This window comes from Stegodyphus dumicola, chromosome 3 (genome assembly GCF_044657685.1).
Source record: "Stegodyphus dumicola isolate Sdum_Otavi_A_Nest chromosome 3, ASM4465768v1".
Taxonomy (NCBI): Eukaryota; Metazoa; Arthropoda; class Arachnida; order Araneae; family Eresidae; genus Stegodyphus; species Stegodyphus dumicola.
In genome coordinates this window covers 210,879,576-210,893,930 of record NC_140770.1, presented here as the reverse complement: position 1 = coordinate 210,893,930, position 14,355 = coordinate 210,879,576, and the positions used below count along the sequence as shown (strand labels likewise).

At 32.9% G+C, this 14,355-nt stretch overlaps 1 long non-coding RNA gene across 1 annotated transcript; it reads left to right on the top strand.

The window, feature by feature from the left end:
• The first annotated feature begins 895 nt into the window (after window positions 1-895).
• LOC118184860 (uncharacterized) lies at window positions 896-8,179 on the top strand. Its single transcript, XR_004757496.2, has 4 exons — window positions 896-2,406; window positions 2,497-2,576; window positions 2,805-2,861; window positions 8,054-8,179. It is a non-coding gene; the product is annotated as an uncharacterized LOC118184860 (long non-coding RNA).
• Window positions 8,180-14,355: the final 6,176 nt, after the last annotated feature.

Genomic DNA, 14,355 nt, shown 5'->3' with positions numbered 1-14,355 from the left:
TGTTCTTATATACAATGTGAACTGTTATTTCAAATGTTAAGAAATACCGTGATATGGTAAAAGTGAAATTAATGTTAAAAATTTGTTATTCGTGTGACTGTAAAAAGACCAAATCATGGTGAATATGTGTTAAAGGTTGAATGAATGTAGTTAGGCTCTCTGACGCTACACTTCAGAGTTAGCCACTTTCAGAATAGTACCTCAAGGTTTAGAGTTGAAGTTAGGGTGTGTTCTTGGTATGTTGAATTTTTAACACGTTAGTGCTTTGATTGTAGGAGGAAGTGTTGAACACGTAGACATAAACACATTCGTGTTTGGTGTTCTTTTACAACACATGTCAGAGAGCACGGGGAGAGATAATTAAAATAGTCATGAATGAAATAAGAATGTTAAGAGAAATATAATTATACATGTTACTTGCCATTTCATTGTGTACCATTTCATTAAACTAGTTTTCCTTCCAGATCTCTGGAAGGAACCAGATTTGAATAAAAGCTCCTGTTTAGATGCAGTACAGATGACAAAATTGCGTGTCCTGGGAGCTGCTATTGTAAAAACAAATTTCTTTCTTTTAAATTTCTAGTTTCTAGCGAAAAATGTTTGTAAAAGATTGGCCTCGCGTTAGATTCTAGAGCTAAAAGTTTTCAACAAGGTCGTTTTAGACCTCAGTTTCAGACTAATTAACTCTGGCGGGAAGTATGTAAGGATCTTAAGATTTACTAACGTTTATTTTATTTTAAATCTTTACTATCACTTCTTATTTTCTACTTCCGGCCAGAATTATAAGCGTTAACGTATTTATGCAAAGTTTGTCTGGCGAACGCCAAGTACTTAAGTTGTGGCTTTTTTGCCCAGCGAGGGAGAGGAAGCAGTTAGACGAAGCAGGCCGCTTGCCTTAGAAGTTTTACTCAGTTGCTGGTTGGCTTCCAGGCCAGAGGTTTAATCCTCTTGATAATTTTAAACGTATTGTAGTGTTCAGAGTTCTCTGTACTACCTACGGCTTCCTGTTAATATAAGGCCAATCTTCCACGTTTATTATTTCAAAGTTAAGTTAGCGTTTAGTTATATTTTTATATTCTTACGTTTAGACCACAAGTAGTGGGTCTTTGTATTCCGAAGTACTTAAATTATTGTAAATAGAGAAAAAGAAAGGGTTTTGTATACCCTTCTTGTGTATCCTGTCTACTTCCCACAGTTATTGAAAATAGCTTTAGTAAGCTCTCTGTTCCGAGTCAGGTCCTTGCATGTTCCCGAAGAAAGTAAGACGGAATATTGAACCTGATAGCATTTTGCTATTGATTTTAATCAATTTAATTTGGTAAACAATTTAATTTATGTAGTGGATTAACTTTTATTTATGTAGTGGTTTAATTTAAAATGGTTTTAATATGTTATTTTTTTTAGTTTGATTTATAGTATTGTTTCAGTTATTTGGTTTGAGATTTGGAACTTCGATTTCGGTTGTAATTATTCTGTTTTGTAATGGTTATTGTTTAATTTTCTTAGTAATTTCGTTTAAAAGGAAGTAAATTCTTGAAAAAATGTTTATAAAAAACTTAATTATTATTTTAAACTGAATTATGCTTTCGAATTTATAGACTTAATCGCGTTGTTAACTGAGTTTTTATTTCAATTTTCTTCCCGAATTCTTGTAAAATTTACGAGTCATTAGTTTCTGACTCAGCTGGTATCTTTCGACCTTTTGGATATTGTATAATTCTGAAGAATTTTTTTTTTGTAATCGGAAAATGTTAGGGAATCATTCGATAAAATAATTATTGTACATTTTAAACGGTAAGCTTTTGAGTTCTGTGATGAGAGATCTGTGAATTTTTCAGCATTTCTCCATTTTTATTTGGAAATGCTTTATCTGGTATCGGTTGCTTGAATAGCAGTTTTGAAAGGGATTTTTTGTTTTCTTTCAGAGTGAACTAACATTCAAAGGAAGGTGCAGCGATTCGGGACCCCTATACGAGGCTAGAAGTTTGTATACATTTGCCCTGAAGACACCTCTGAAAGGAAGGCGATTGTCCGGCTGAATTCCATATCCCTTGGTAGGGGCTAGCAAATGATTCCATCAGAACATCAGGACAAGATGCGTATGTGACTGCCAATTGCTTTGACTTCATCCGGGGCCCTTGCTGCAAAACCGAGATTCTCTGCGAAACTTGGTGGACCTTTAGTAGAGGGTTTGAACCAGCTAACACCGATTTCTTCTGGAGCGGATGGCGATATTTGGGATTTGCATGAGGCCTTGATATATCGTGGCTCACCAGAAGAAGAGAAGGGCCTTCGACAAGCAGCTGTGCATGGAGGAAGAAGATTTTGCAGATAGAGAACCGTCGAGCAGTTATGGTGGTGTTTGTTTGGTAAGAAGATAGACGGCAGCGACGATATGGTTCCTGGGTAGGGACAAGGGTTCTTCGACTTCATTGTCCTAAATCCCTTGAAAGAAAATCATAATATTCAACTTCTTTTCATTTTTTCTTTTTTCAGATGCCTTTCTGGATTGCTGACCTTCCTTTAAGAAAACTTCATGAATTGTGCAATAATAGATTTACTTAGACTATGGACTGGTATGGATTTTTAGACCCAGTTAATTACGTAGTCGTCTTCTATCCGGTGTAAGCCGGCTCTTTGTGCAACAATTGATATAGATATGTATATTTAATCCTTTGAGAAATGTTTCATTCCTTTAAAACATAAAAATATTCCTAGGATAAATAGTGTAGTAATTTTCTTTCCTCTCGGTGCCAGCCGGATAGTATTTTCATATGACTATACATATAAATTTATTCTTTCAGAATACTCAATGCAAACTATGTAAAAGTCTGAAGTTATCTGAAATTTTCAAAATTCTGGTAGGTATGGCCATTCTCCCCTTACGTTATCAAGGTATATGTTTTTTTTTATTATTTTGAATGTCAGCTACTACTCTCGAAATTTTACGTATTGAAATATTTGCGCTGACTGTCACCATTATGTTTGTTATCGTAAAAAGTGGAACTGTTAACACTTACCATTCCAATAAATAGCTTTTTTTTTCATTTTCTTAAACTGGATTCTTTAATTTGTGATTACTTTACACATTTGTATGTTCTGTGTTATTCCACTATGCACTGGTTATTTGCTTGATATCACAACGCAAAATTTTGAAAGAAAATTATAGGTCATATTCACACACTTGAATTTCATTTGATATAATGATTGTATTATGATATAATATTTGTAAGAAATTGTAATTGTTCATGATTCATTTCAGGCAATGGTTTTATCTTGTTTTGGTGTGACCATAACAAATTAACTGAATTATTTTCTGTTATTTCACCTTATCTAAATTTGTTTATATTTAAGGCTTGTTTGTAAATAACTTTTACTGTTTTAACATAATATTGTTGCGTGCGTACGGGTTCGTAATAAACTGAATGCACAAGTCCGATGAAAAGTGAAATTTTATTTATCAGAACAAATAAATTTGTTTTATTTATTTGTTCTGATAATTATCAGAACATTATTTATTTATCAGAACAAATAAAACAAACTGCTTAAATTTCTTCAGATATTCGTGCAATAGTGCAATATCTTATAGTAGTTATCTTTTAAACTATAACGTTCAACAGAACAAATTCAAAATAGAGCAAGCTAATTCTATTTCACCGCGAATTCGCTTCAGTTAACAACAGTTTTCTAAATAAAACTGAATTGAGAGGTTTTTGATCCAGCTTTTATAAGCTTTTTAAATGTGCACGAGGATATTCGTGCCCATAATGCATATAACATTCAACAGAACAAATTCAAAATAGAGAAAGCTAATCCGACTTCACCGCGAATTCGCTACAGTAAACAACAGTTTTCTAAATAAAATTGATTTGAGAGATTTTGATCTCGCTTTTATAAGCTTTTTAAATGTTGCACGAGTATATTCTGGCATTTTCTCGATTTTTCTCGAAAAGCAAAAGCGTACAATTACGAGATATCTATTAAAATGTTAAATGCGCGTGCTCTTGTATTTTAATTTTTCCGGCGTAGCTTTCTTTCCAAATAAGTCCCGTGTGCACGCAGAAATGAAACAATTTAATAGCAGTTCTATTTAAAATAGCAAACTAAATAAAATCAATACAAAAACCGTAACAATATTTAAAACTGTTAATTTAGACTGTTAACTCTATTCCAAATTCTTAAACAGTCCATTTAATGTTGCGTTCTGTGTACATTGCATGAAATGAGATAAAAAGAAAAAAAATTAAATTACCTACCTTACAATGGAGTTAGCGTGAAACATTCTTCCGGGAAGTGATAAAATGAGTCTGTTATTTCCTATTAACAGAAAGGCGCTAAGCCTGTTTGCTGTGAAAAGGAACTGAAAGCTATCATAAAGTAAATATTAAACACATTCAAAAGTCTAAGAATTACTCTTAACTGTTATGACACATTCAAATTTTGTTAAATATTTCTCTAAATAACATGCTTATATTGTCATGCTTTACGAAATTTTAAGCTATCTCAATTAATCACCCAGATAATTTATTGCATTTTTTTCCCTGTCTCTTCAAGGGAACTTCTATTATATAATTTTTTGAGCTAGTACAAATTTTAAATTATCTCGAATCTGAATACTGGAGGTACTTGAATCTGAAATCCTGTTGCTACAACTAGTACTAACAGTATTACTACTAATACTACAACTATTACTACTACTACTACTTATTAATTCCAGTACTACAACTACTACTACTACTGCTGTTTGCTTCTATGAATTACTGCTACTATTACTACTATTATTATTACGACGACTGCTGCTGCTACTGATTCTATCGCTACTACTATTACTCACTCTATTTCTACTGCTAATGCTGATACTACTTTCTACTATTACAACTACAACAACTACTACTACCACTACTTAATGATGCTGCTGGCTGCTAATACTAAATACTATTACTACTATTACTAATAATAATATTAATTTATTTTAAAGCTTTTAATTAAAGCAAAATTCTAAATCTGAATTTAATGGAAAATTAGTTAAGGCCATTTCTTTCCCAAAATAAGTCCATATTTATTAAGAACTTACAAATGAATTATATTTAATGAAGTTCATAATTAACACTTTTGAATTTTTAAAGTTCACTTTGGGAAAAAAAAATTATTAACAGCTCCCCTTTTTGATTTTTTTTCAGAATCTTTTTAATTCAAAATCAGTATAGAGGGGAAGAGGATGATTTTAAGAATTAACAAATAGATTAATACCAAACATGGAACTTCAAAAATCTTTCCATAATATTAAGAAAACTTGAGAAGTTCCTTTTTAGAGGTCGTTAACGCGTGCTTATTTTGTCGCACTCAGGACCACAATGAGGAATAACTAGAGATCCAGACACCACTTAAATTGCAACCGTCTGTTTCTTTTTTTACTGAACGCTTTTACTGGAACTTCAGAAATCTAATCTTCTTTAAATGCTGAACTGTTTTCTAAGTGAGGATACGAAAGATTCATATGATATAAAGAATCTTCAATCTTTTTCAACACTCGAGAATTCGAAAGTCCCAACTATAGTAATTTTTCCTCTGAAAACTACTCGGCTCATTAATGGCCGAGAGTCAGAGGTTCCGCATATTGATATTGAAATTGAATAAAGGAATAAAACTTTCAAAACGATGTCAACTGATACTTTGGAGATTACATAAATGGAAATAAACCTTTCCTCAAGATTCTCTCTCGGGAGCAGCCCATTCTTGGTTATAAAGTTAATTTACATTCACTAGGCGAGCCGGGTTCCGCCCAGATTCTAACTAACAAACCAACCCTTCTCCAATATTTATTCCTCATTCAGTTTTTTTGCAGTCCATAAATTTCTGGGATTATGAAAAAAACTACTAAAAAGTGTTTTTATACGGTTTTTACTTTAAAATGAACAATAAAGTAATAAAAATGAGCAAATCAGTTAAATGAACAAGCTTAAAGTTAGCTTATCTTTTTTCCCCCCTTTCTCTCTCTCTTTTTTTTTTTTTTTTCTTTTTCTTTCTTTCTTTCTTTTTTTGGGGGGGGGGGAAGACTAATCCGAGAGTTTCTATTTTAAGCAAAAATGAATGCACAATTTTTCAAGCACTTCACTCTATTTATCTTGTCGTCAAGTGGATAAAGGATAATGAGACTGCATCAAGGTACTTTACGTGTTCTGATTCTCTTTTTTTCTGTCCAGATTTTGAACAGTATTACCAACAGCGACAAATTAGTAATCGCAACTCTCTTTGGTAACAGCTCACATAGAAATAGGCAAATTGATATTAGTTTTGCTTAGATGCGGATTCATCTTAGAATTTATGGAAATGAAGGAGCTGATTTCTTAGCTAAAGATGCTTTAAATTTACCCATCGACATCCATTTAAGTATATCAAACAGTTATTGGAAGTCCTTTTGTTATAAGAAGCTTTAACCTAAGTGGAATGAAGTATGTATTTCCTCTTGTAATGCTGGATGCACCAAAAAATTCTTTCCTTCTACTAGCCATAACCTACTTTCCAAGCATTTCTTCTTTACTAATTTTGAAATATCCCAATTTATATCTGGTCACGGTAAATTTGCAAGTTTCTTGTTTCGTTTTCATCTAAGATCGAGAAACTTATGTGAGTGTTCAAATAAAGTACTTGAAGATGCGGACAATTTAATTTTTTCCTGTCCCACTTTAGATGGCCCTAGATTATGCCTACAAAACGATTTACGAGTAAAAAGGCTAGGTGTTACTTGGTCAGTGAACTTACTGGCTTTTGTGAAGCCTAGACTACTGTTGTATTTTTTTTTTTCGTTTTATTAGTATTAAGTATTTCCCGTGTCATTCGGCTAGAGGGCGCTGTGACGTTCCAATAGCCAGTGGCAGGCGGATACGTGTATGTTCCAATAAATTTTATTAGAAAATTTATTATTTTCGAAAGCCTCTTTGATGCATCTTTAGACACACGGAACCATTAGATGCAAAACTGAAAGAATTTGAAGTAGCTGAAGATACAGATACATTATTTGGCATCACTGCCTTTCACGTACTGCACTCTTAGAATCCAGCCTGCCACTAACTATTGGAACATACACGTATCCGCCAGCCACTGGCTATTGGAACGTCACAGCGCCCTCTAGCCGAATGGTGCGGGAAATACCTAACAATTAGTGGATGTAATACTTAATATTTTAAGTAACTGACTTTTGTAAGCAGCATATTGTATATTTAATCATATTGCACAAGGAAATCGTTTATATTCAAAAGTAAAAAAGATTATAAGAAAATGGCTGAGCGGTACAAACGCTAAAAGATGGTAACTCCACCCAAGTTCAAGTCCCGGCGTAAGGACTGGTAATGAATTTTCCCATATTAACATGGAGCTGGTTTCCCTTATAAAGCTTTCTGCGAATTTGTATCCCTTGCCTTAGGTAGAAGCCCTAGACTGCTTTGCCATAGTCAAATTGTACTGTATCACTCTTTTTAGATAGAGTAAACGAAGACTGTTGAATAAAGTTAAGTGACTCAATGTTATGTCTAGTTAATTAAACAGTAAAGGTGTAAAAGACCCTTTTATTAAGAGCTCAAATAACTGAGCATAAGGCTCTTCTGGTGCTTAAAAAACCAGCCAGCATTTACAATGTAACTAAAAAGCAGGAAATTCAAATTTAAGCTCAGTCTAAGTCTTTAAGTTAGCCGAAGGCTACACAGCAATAATTAACGCGCAAGTTGGCTTCAAATCTACAGCGGCGTGACAAGATTAAAGCAACGCCGTAGACAGAATGCTATCATAGAGTTTAAACTAGTAGCATGGTTTTTAGCAGGCGGAACACGCTCGGATTAAAACCTCCGTTTAAGTACTATATCTTTCTACCCCATTTAAATACGCGCGAGCTAAAATTTGCATTCTATCAGGAAAACGGAAAGTAAGAAAAGACAGTATATATTCTGAACGTAAAATAACTGGTTAATTTAAATAAATACCTTACTGTTATCAACTCAACCTATAGATGGCGACAGTGAGCCTTTGAACTCAACTGATTTATTTACGTTTTTTTTAGAATGTAGCTAGATGTATAAGATGTGTCTTGTCAAGTGAATTGTCCCTTGTTATAATGTGTCAATTAAAAGATTAAAAGCTAAAGGAGAAGCTTTAGAAGCTCAGAAGATCAAGAACCAGGTAAGAGCTATTATTTATATCTGTTTTGTTTCAAATTTTTGTTCATCATTTAAATATGCGCGAGCTAAAATTTGCATTCTGAAAGGAAAAAGGAAAGTAAGAAAAGACATTATATATTCTGAACATAAAATAAATGGTTAATTTAAATAAATACCTTACAAAATAATGCAACCCAATTTAAAATCCATTCACCTGACCAATTCGGGTACAACACGAAAAACAAATTGAATTCGCTTCACATAAAATTTGCTTAGCATCCTAAGTAGATATAAATGCGAGGTTTACATTTTAAAGAATGAGATCTTTTGAATGGATTTTAAAACACTATCATCGGTTTCGGACAATTTTACTCTATTCAAGGCTGTTAAAGAACAAGACTAAGATAAATTAATTCATTTGTATTCATGAATTAAGATTTGATGATAAAGATAAAAGATAAAAAAAAAAGTGTCTTGTACCTAACTTGCTGATTAAGCGAAATAATATTTTAAAACGGGAAATTAAAATTTTACATTTCTAAAAACACTCACCGCCATCAGCTTCTTCAATACCCTTTAATTGAAATTCTTTGTTTTCTCTTTTAAAAATATTTTAATCTGAAGTTATTGAACCTTTTTGAGTTTGAGAATAATATGTACGAAATAAAAGAAAATTCATGCATGAAAGACTTACTGAACTGTCACTGCCAAAATAAAAACGAATATGAATAACTATGTAATTGGAGCAATCTTTAGCAGCATCAGTGCTATGTTGTAAACGTGTGACAATGTCATTTATACCACGTTTGTAAAAATGAGAAGTGATAACGTCTTTCTCCAAGTCATTTGATGCGTCGTTGGTAAAGCATTTCTTGGGGGGGGGGGAAAAAAAAAAAAAGGCTCAAGTGCCAGAAAAAATGGTGGTCTGTTGGGCAAATGTAAGAGGAGCATGAAGGTAATTTCGCATCTCAAATTGCTAATTTGCTATATGGATGATAATGCTATATGTGAGTGGGCGTTATCCTGATGCAGTAGGACTCCATGTCTATTCACGAATGTTGGTTGCTTAAGGCATAGTTTCTTGTGCATTTGTCACATTCTGTACAATTTCGAGCTGCACTTATCGCTTCACCTAATGAAAACAAAGAGTTGCTGAACAATACGCGCAGAAGCTCATCAGATAGTAAACAACGTCTTCTTTGGCTGCAAAGATGCCTTTGAAGTTCACTCCCAGTCCCCTGTAGCAAAGATTAATGAACAATATATACAAGAATTTACTTTAATTAACTAATTATTATGATTTGAAACTTTACTATAATCTCCTCTTTCCGTAGATTTCACTAGAATTTAAATTAGAACACTTTCGAAGGTGTATTTTATCTATGAAAGAAACAGAAAATTAGGAATTATCAAAGACAATAAACCCATGCCGAACGCGGGAATTACGTTATTAACAGATTGCGCAAAGTAACACATTGCGCCGCATACCGCAAACGTAATTGTAAGGAAACTGTCACTAAACGTTCGGGCATGATCAAGCGAAAACAACAGCAAATATGAACAAAACAAAGACTCAAAGTGTAGAATACGGTAATCATCCACAACCCCCAGAACAGGACATATAAAGTGGCACGCCCGCCTGTAATATATATAGCCATAGTCTAGGAAACACAGGTGATCATCTGGTGAGGTGTGAATCATTCTATCATCATTTTGGTCCCCTCTTATGCGTCTCCTGTAATTTGATCTACACTGTAGGAAAAAAAAAAAAAACTATATCTCCTCGTTTTCACTGAGCCGATCGACGAAAATCAACTTGCGTTTTTCATGTCTCAAGAGCTCGACTTAGGATATGTATTAGATTTATATATAGCAATGTTCTAATATAGGAAATTTCAAATTACGCCAAACTACCAGGTTTTGTAAAAATCGCACGAATAGTTTTTAAAAAATTAGTTCTCAAAATTTCAGCTCCTCAATGTTACCTGAGTTTATATATTTCTTAATCTCTCTTTTTTTATTAAACTTGTATGATTCTTCCTTTCCAGTTTCGAAATTCAGGTTCATTCCAAATAAAATTCACCCCTTTTTTGATTTATTTTTAAATATTTTTCGAAAAAAAATTTGAATTAAAATCTATAAAATTTTTACCATCTTCTTAAAGTAAACATATTTCTAAGGATACCTGTAAAAAATTAGTTTTTTATTATATGCGAGCGGTATGTGGTCTGGCATTTGTTGGAAAATGGCTTCAGGATGACGTGCCATGAAGGGTAATGCAACCGGCCGCAGGATGGTATCAACATATCGTTGAGCTGTTAAAGATCTACGGAGGATGATTAAAGATGACCTACTGTCATAAGAAATAACGCCCCATACCATCGTACCAGGGGTTATCTGTATACCTTTGTAAAGCAAAGGCTGATTGGAATCGCTGGCCCCGTCCTCTCCAGACACGAACACGGTGGTCATCTGCTTCAAGAGTGAAGCGGGATTCATCACTGAACACTATACTCTGCCAGTCTGATGGCAGCCATGATGATCGGCTGCGACACCACTTCAGACGACTCCGCCGATGTTGTGGGGTCAAGGGCAAACGCCTTAAAAGCCTCTGTGAGCGTAACCCCGCCTCAGAACAAGCGCCGTGAGATGGTGATCGGTACAACGGGAGGTATAGACGTGGCTGGTAGTGCTTTGAATAGTCGACAATGATACCGTTGGGGCGGTTCGGGCCTGGCGAACAATCATCTTATCTTGCCTCGCATATGTGCTCCTTGGTCTTCCAGAGCCTTCATTTCGATGTCAATTTCCTTGTAGCAACCATTGCTGCCAACATCTTTGCACAGCAGTGTCTGTACGCTGCAATTGCTCGGTATAACGTCCCAGCTTCACGCAACCCTACAATGTGACCACGTGCGAAGTCGCCAGAGCTAATACCAGCAAGCATTAATTTTTGATGAATTCACTTGTTCCCGTGCGACTTTAATCATTTCAGTGCACTGCTTTATGTTAAATTGCTTTCAAAATGTCTTTAGTGTGGTGTGGTTTCTTTTTCTAGTACTTGCAGAGATGTAAACATGTCTAACATAACGGGCTTTGAATGCTTTTATGATTCCTTGATCTATTGGCTGGATTAAGGAAGTCGTGGAGGAATACAATTTCTACATTTGGGCCCATGTTGTGTGGGCTTAAGGACTGAATGAAATTATCAACGGCTGACATAATATATGGAGATAATTAAGAAAACGCGTATACGTAAAATCGCGTTCCGCAATTACAGAATTAGAAATCAATTCTGTATTGTCAGTTAAAATTGATTGATATCTATGCAGAAAGATTTTTTTTAATCAATTCTGTACTGTCAGTTAGAATTGATTAAAATCTATCCTGAAAGGTTTTGCAAGTTTTGCCAGAATTAGGATTCAAAACTAGAAATTAAAATAATCGAATTAACAACTATTTCACATCTAAATGATATGTACGTAAATGACATTTTTTTCTGCTTTTCAATTAAATCTATGGAAAAAAATCTTTTTTATTACATTTCATAAATCTTCTCGCCAAGCACAGCGCAATTAATGAGTGACGAAAATAGATTTATTGAAAACACCAATTAATATGTTTTGTTACTCTGAGCGAGGCCAGCTTTTCTCAAAATAGACACTGTAATTCAAAATTTAACCCTGGACAAAATATAGAGGGTTCCAAATGCAGCTTAATTTGTAAAATGATGCCATTTAAAATTCTTCGATCTCAGAGTCCTTCAGTGAGGTTGAAGACTTCAGTATAAAGGCTAAACGGCCTTGTAAGCTTTGCTTGAGTAAAAAATCCTGTCTAATCCGGAACAATAGAGTAACCGGAAGATAAAAAAATGACAATTTGCTCAGATAACTATTATATCCTTAAATGATGCTTCTTTTATATGCTTGTCATGCTCATCGTGGTGCGCTAAAGTATCATTCGTTCATTATATTTAATTTAGTGCAATTGATTTACTGGCATAATTTATTATGTCATTCAGCACTTTTTATTGTGCTTCAGATACCGCTAATCAAATATGGCAATGATATTTTAATTGAATAACATTAGAACTAAAGAACAAGAATAATGTAATGTTTCATGTAACAGCTTTAAATTAACCCTTTTAAACTTATTGGTAACACTGAAATATTCTAATTATTGTTCATTGTTGGAAACTGTAATTTAATTCCTCTTAAATTTCTTGCATTAGTTTCGTTCATTATTTATTCAGCATCGAATAAAAAGCTCCAGTTACGAATATAAAATCTTTCCGTTAAAGTACAATATTTTGAAACTGAAATTATTGCTTGTAGAAATTAAGCTTCTGAAAAGTAATAAAAGTTGTTAATACTGTTCCAATAATTTGGTTCGATTAATAAGGACCACCTCCCAAACCTTTCGCTTCCTTGAAGAGATTAGTGGAGATGTGAAGTTTGAGAAATATTGTAATTATCGATATCTCATTGCAATGAAACTTTATGTTATGTAGGCTTACCAATAAAATGTCAGAGCACATTACTGAATAGCCGATTAAAAAATCGCGCGCTTTCAAGAATATTCAATGCTGCCATCTATCAGCAGACTTCAAAAACTATTTATTCTAGTAACACCCAAGCCAACAATCAGGGAACTTGTCAGTGCTGCCATCTGCTAATATATGTTTGAAGCTCAAGCTTTAACTGACATTCCATTTTGAATTTCTGGAAACCGATAATAGACAGCAGCACTAAACATTTCAAAGATAAAAGGTAAATGAACTGTAAAATTAAAATTCATTTTCACTGAAAACAATAGTTTAAATGTCAGTTCTTTATTAAACATTTAAATGACAAATAGTCAAGCCTAAAATTTAAAAAATTTTTAATTTTAATTTTAGTGACACTCTTCTTAATTTATTAAAAAAAAATTTTATTTTTAACTTAACCATTTTTCGGCAGTTCATTCAAATGAGGAAAAAAAAACTGAAATTTACGATTCTCAACAAATACTACAGTTCTAAAATTTACTGTAACTGCTGTCACTCAGTTTAGTTTTATTTAGGGATATTTCATTTTCTGAAAAATGAAATTTCTCCATTCTATGTCTTAGTAAATGATGCTGACAAAGCAACAAATTTAAAAATGATAAATAAATAAAAAAAAAGAGCGAAAACGAGGAAAAAAAAAAGGAGCAGAGGAAAGAAATTTATAAAAAAATTAATTTCTCATTTATTTTCATATTAATAATTTTAGTAATATTTCTATAAATTTATTCCATTATAAGGTAGAAATTAACAAAATAATTTTTTAATCGTTTCGCATGTTCTATTTTTAAATTTTTTTATGAAAAAATAAATAAAATTGCTTTTTAAAGTTTTTTACATTTGCAAATGTAAGGGTATGTGTAAACTGCGAGTGTGTTTTGCATACGCACATTCAGTTTACAGAAACGCTTTCACTAATTATTCATTTGCAAAAAATCGTTTTTGAAGGAAATCTCTAAAACAATTTCTTTAAATAATTTGTTACTAATTACAAAGTGATTATAGCTTTCTTAGTTTCCAAGTCAAAATAATGAAATCAAAATTTAAAAGAGTCAAATTGTCTGCATGTGGTAAAAGGTAAACAAGAAAATGTTCTTCTTTCTTTCAGGAAGAAGAAACAATTGTTTTAAAAATCTGCGCTTAGTTCTATAAAAATCAATCTATAAAACTGGATTTCGGAACATTCACATCACAATTTTGATACTTCAGGGAAGGATTTCCAAAAGTTTTTACACACAATATCACATTTATAAAAATTTTATGTACCCATTAATTATTACGAATAGTCATAAATCTTAAAATTTTACGCCGTACTAATTTTCAAATTTTTAAGTAATATTTTATCATTTGTAATAGCATTACTGAAATTATGGTTTTTACTTTTATTATTAGACTTTTAATTTTCTTATTTTACACAAACTGGAAGACCCCACAGCTTTCTCCTAGTACACACATATCCAACTATTTGGGCATATAATAATGGATAAAATAAAAGAAAGTGTTCATCATTAACCTGAATTCCGAATCAGGACGAGGGTGGTCATTGTAACATCGAAGTATAGTGCTCGAAAATTTATTTTTAACAGCGTTATAGGCAATAATTTTTCAACAAGTATGAAAGTGTTTATCTTATTTGGAAAGTGAAATAGTGTTATCAAAAAT